This window comes from Hevea brasiliensis, chromosome 18 (assembly GCF_030052815.1).
Source record: "Hevea brasiliensis isolate MT/VB/25A 57/8 chromosome 18, ASM3005281v1, whole genome shotgun sequence".
In the NCBI taxonomy this organism is placed as follows: domain Eukaryota; kingdom Viridiplantae; phylum Streptophyta; class Magnoliopsida; order Malpighiales; family Euphorbiaceae; genus Hevea; species Hevea brasiliensis.
In genome coordinates, this window is record NC_079510.1 from 13,019,377 (window position 1) to 13,025,376 (window position 6,000).

The following is a 6,000-nucleotide window of genomic DNA, read 5'->3' on the forward strand; positions in this document are numbered from 1 at the left end:
TATTTTGGAGCTAATACATAGTGATGTTTGTGGTCCATTTAAAGAAATGGCTAGAGGGGGCTTTCATTATTTTGTTACCTTTACTGATGATAAATAAAGATTTGGGTATTTGTATTTGATGAAATACAAACATGAATCCTTTGAAAAGTTTAAAGAATTTAAATCTGAAGTAGAAAATAAAACAGGAAAGAGTATTAAAGCTCTTCGATCAGATCGTGGAGGCGAATATTTGAGTACTGAATTTGATGAATACTTGAGAGAGCATGGCATTGTTTCTAAGCTGACTCCTCCAGGAATGCCACAGCTAAATGGTGTATCTGAAAGGAGAAATCATACCCTATTGGATATGGTACGTAGTATGATGAGCTATACTGATATGCCAATCTTCTTTTGGGGATTTGCATTAGAATCAACTTTGTATATTCTGAATAGGATTCCATCAAAATTAGTTTCTTCCACACCTTATGAGATATGGCATGGAAGAAAACCAAGTCTGAAGCATGTTAAGATTTGGGGTTTTCCAGCTTATATCAAAAAGCTGAACACTGATAAATTAGAGACCAGATCAGAAAAAGGTCGATTTGTTGGATATCCAAAAGATAGTTTTGGATATTATTTTTATTTGCCTACTTCACAAAAGGTTGTGATAAGTAGAGATGCCACATTTCTTGAACAACAGTTTGTTCAAGAAGGAGGCAAAGGAAGGCAAATAGAGTTAGAATTGGAGAATTCTGACCAACCAACAGATCAGATGGATATAGATCCATCTAGTCAACCTATACCCATTGATGAAACATCTACAGCTGTTCCTCGTAGAATAACCAGGGTATCACACCCACCAGTGAGATATGGTTTTCTTCATGAAGAAGAACAAGAGTTGTCTACTTATGAAGAAGTTGATCATGGAGATGATGCACTTACCTATGAAGAAGCTATATCAGATATAGACTCTTCAAAATGGATTGATGCCATGAAAGCCGAGATTGATTCCATGTATAAGAATCAAGTTTGAGATCTTGTTGACCCACCTGAAGGTATTGTACCTATAGGGAACAAATGAGTTTTCAAGAAGAAAATTGGTTCTGATGGAAAGGTAGAGACCTATAAGGCAAGGCTAGTAGCGAAAGGGTTTCGCCAAAGGCAAGGAGTCGACTATGAGGAGACTTTCTCGCCTATTGCCATGCTTAAATCAATTAGGATTTTACTAGCAATAGCTGCATACTATGATTATGAGATTTGGCAGATGGATGTAAAACAGCTTTTCTCAATGGATACATTGAAAAAAAACATTTTCATAGAACAACCTAGGGGTTTTGAATCCCAAGATGGTTCCAAGGTATGCAAGCTAAAGTGATCCATTTGTGGGTTGAAACAAGCTTCGAGGAGTTGGATCATCCGTTTTGATGAAGCCATTAAATCCTTTGGTTTTATCAAAAATGAGGATGAGCCATGTGTATATAAGAAGGTTAGTGACAGTGCTATCACTTTCCTTGTCTTATATGTGGATAACATACTGTTGATGGGAAATGACGCAGGTATATTGACAACTAAAAAGGTATGGTTGTCAAATACATTCTCCATGAAAGACTTAGGGGAGGCAACCTATATTCTTGGGATTCGCATATATAGAGATAGAGTGAAAAGAATAATCGGTTTATCCCAAAGTCTATACTTGGAAATGGTGTTAAAGAGGTTTAACATGCTTGATTCTAAGAGAGGATTGTTACCAGTGAGACATGGTATCCACCTTTCTAAAGAGATATCTCCAAAGAAACCTGAAGAAAGAGATAAGATGGCCAGGATTCCATATGCTTCGACTATTGGAAGTTTAATGTATCCAATGTTGTGTACTAGGCCGGATATCGCATATGCTGTTAGTTTGATTAGTAGGTATCAATCCAATCCAGGTTTGGAACACTGGATAGCTGTTAAGAATATCCTTAAGTACTTGAGAAGAACTAAGGATTTATTTTTGATTTATGGAGGTGGAGACTTGCAATTGGATGGTTATACTGATTCTGATTTCCAATCAGATATTGATGATAGAAAGTCTACCTCTGGATATGTGTTCATTTGTAATGGAGGTGCAGTCAGTTGGAAGAGTTCCAAACAAAGCACGACTGCAGATTCCACTACAGAGGCTGAGTATATTCTTTGCATCGATGCCGCAAAGGAAGTCGCTTGGATAAAGAAGTTCGTGATAGAACTTACAGTAGTTCCTTCCATTGAGTCAGCAGTTCCACTACACTGTGACAACAATGGAGCAGTCATACAGGCTAAGGAACCAAGGTCTCACCAGAAATCCAAACACATAGAAAAGCGTTACCACATTATCAGAGAAATAGTTAGGAGAGGCGATGTAACCATGCTGAAAATCCAGCTGATCCATTCACTAAGCCTATATCACAGACTCAGTTAGACTGACATCTTGAGAAGATAGGTCTAAGTTATTGTAATGAATGGCTCTAGTGCTAGTGGAAGATTGTTAGTAGTATGCCCTAGAGCATATCATTTAGTTTGTATCTTGTACATATTTTTATTAATAAAAAGCATTTTCACTTTTCCGTTTACATAATATATTTATGTGTAATAGAAAAGGTCCATTGATATTTTGTTAGAAATATTATTCTTAAGATGTTAAGAATATGAGTGACAATATTTCTAGCACAAAGTATCATAAATAGGTTCACAATTGAGGATACTTCATAATAAGGACATGACTTATCCAGAAAGATTGTATTCATGTTTGTTCCCAAGTTATTTATATGAGATATAAATAAGATGGAATGGTGAGTCTCATGCCATATAACAAACATGATAGGCACTTATAAATGATAAGTAGGCCGAACCAGTGACACTTATGACAAGCACATAGAGATTACTCTTGTCAATGTTTTCTCATAAATCATATCAGTGCATATCATCTTTAGACCTGAGATAACATAGTTACCTTGTATATAGGTAGTTTGAGTTTGATATTGCTTTCATACTTATACTGTGCATGGGTATATGGGCATCTGTTGGCTCCTACTAATTACATATGGAGGTAGGTGTTGATCAAGATGGAATCTGTTCCTCTAAGTAAATAGAGATAAAATCCTATGTTGATTTAATTATTCTTGATGTTTCAAGTTCCTGGCCAGGACAGATAGATTTATTCAGAAAAGAGTTTCTGATGAGAAAATCTTTTTAATCAAGAACTGGAATTAAAAGAGAACATAATATTCATAGCGAATGGGTTTTAACATAAACCATGATTCCAGCTTGAGTTGGGATTTTGTAACAGAGAGATTCTAGTGCATGGTAACATATGATTATAGGTTCATTTAAGGTAAACCTTATTACTAATTGTGTGGCCATGGCATGCTATGCTAGGTGTTAACCATGATCTATGAGGTGCATAAAATGATTTAGAAAAATCATTTATGATAAGAAAAAGTTCTGATGATATTAAGAGTTGATATCATGTCTCATTGCCAATTAGTGATGAGCCTAGTAAGACTACACACATACACAAGTTATCACCTATTTAAATATGATTTAATTAATTAATTAAAGAGTTTAATTGATTAATTAAATAGGTTTGGTTTGCAATTAAATTTCAAAGTCCCTAGCATGACTTGAAACCAAATTTAGATTATTGGATGTATAGTATAAGTTAAATTTATATTTAAAGTGTTTAAATATGAATTTAATTAATGAGAAATTAATTAATAGAGATTAATTAATTAATTTATATTTGATATAAATTAGAAGAAGAAAAAAAAATAATTATTTTGGGTTAAGAACTCAAAATTAAGACACAGGGGCATTTTGGTCATTTCATAGTGTGACACGTGGCACCATGAGATGGTGATACATGGGATTACACATAAGCTTGCCAAATGTTTCTTTAATCATGTAAGATGATTAAAATCAAGATTAAATATAGGTTTGACACTTGGCATAATGTGATTGGGTCACTTAAACCTAGAGCTAATCAAAGGGTGACATGTGGCAAGGGTTTAATGTGTTAACCTAGCTATATAAGTGTTGTTATGAAAAAGAAAAACAACCAGCAGCCACTCCTCTCCTTTGTCACGCCATTTTGAGGCTCTTCATCTATTCGTCTGCATCTTTCATCGATTCAAAGAGATTAGCCATCAATCTCTTGAATTAAGAGCACTAGAAATTGTTTATAGTATCTTGTTTACATCTCTAATCTCTTAAAAGGCAAAACTTGAATTTCTAATTAATAGAAAAACCTTTAGAAGCTGTTCAAGGGCTGCCATAGGTATTCTTGGTGTGGACAAGCTAGAGGGACAACATTTGGTATCCTGAAGACAAATCTCAAAGGCGCAGACACGCTGCAGTGCATCAAGAGGTTAGTGTAATCGTTCTTGATTTAATCTAGGGTTCTAAAATTAATCTGATTAATTTTAAAATCTTAAATGGCAAATACAGATCCAAAAACATATTAAAAAAGTTTTAATATGTTGTTTATCATTGAAATCAAATAGATAAAAATAAATTTTGCATGATGCATGCGACCCTAGGCGAAAATTTTTGAATTCAATGGTATAAACTTGTGTTTTTCACGCTTTCGTTCCTACAATTGGATGTATAGTATAAGTTAAATTTATATTTAAAGTATTTAAATATGAATTTAATTAATGAGAAATTAATTAATAGAGATTAATTAATTAATTAATTAATTTATATTTAATATAAATTGGTTAGAAGAAGAGAAATAATTATTTTGGGTTGAGAACTCAAAGTTAAGACACAGGGGCATTTTGGTCATTTCATAGGGTGACATGTGACAACATGAGATGGTGACACATGGCACTACGCATAAGCTTGCCAAATGTCTTTTAATCATGTAAGATGATCAAAGTCAAGATTAAATATAGGTTTGACACTTGGCACAATGTGATTGGGTCAATTAAACCTAGAGCTAATCAGAAGGTGACATGTAGCAAGGGTTTTAAGTGGTGACCTAGCTATATAAGTGTTGTTATGAAAAGAAAAACATAATAAGCTGCTACTTTTCTCTTTGTACCGCCACCTTGGAGACCTCTCTCTTCTCTTCTTCTTCATTTCTCGTCAATTCCAATAGATTAGCAAACAATCTCTTGAATTAAAAATACTAGAAATTGATTCTAGTGTTCTATTTACATCTCTAATCTCTCAAAAGGAAAAATTTGATTTTCTAATTCTTGGAAAAAGCTTTAGAAGCTGTTCAAGGGTTGCCATAGGTGTTCTTGGTGTGGACAAGCTAGAGGGACAACATATGGTGTCCTAAAGACGCATCCCAAAGGTGCCAAATACACTGTAGTGCATCAAGAGCTTAGTGCACTTGTTCTTGATCTAATCTAGGGTTCTAAAATTAATCTGATTAATTCTAAAATCTTGAATGGTAAATATAGATCCAAAAACATATTAAAAGAGTTTTAATATGTTGTTTATCATTGAAATCAAATAGATAAAATAATCTTGCATGATGCATGTGACCCTAGGTGAAAATGCAATGATATAAACTTGTGTCTTTCATGCTTTCGCTCCTTCACTATCATGCTCCTCTGCACTCCTCGAGTAGATCAATATATCATCTATGAATACCACAACAAACTGGTCTAGATATAGTCTGAAGATAGTGTTCATCAGATCCATAAAAGCAGTCAGAGCATTAGTTAACCGGAATGGCATGACCAAGAACTCATAATGGCCATAGCGAGTTCTAAAGGCAATTTTAGGGATACTATGCTCTTACACTTTCAGCTGATAATAACCCAATCTCAGGTCAATTTTGGGCAACACAGCTGCACTCCTCAACTGATCAAACAAGTCATCAATGTGGGGCAATGGATATCTCTACTTTATTGTCACCTTATTCAACTGTCGATAGTCAATACATAAGCGGAGAGTGTCATCTTTCTTCTTAACAAACAACACTGGCGCTCCCCAAGGTGACACACTAGGGCAGATAAAACCCTTGTCAAGCAGCTCTTGCAACTAGAC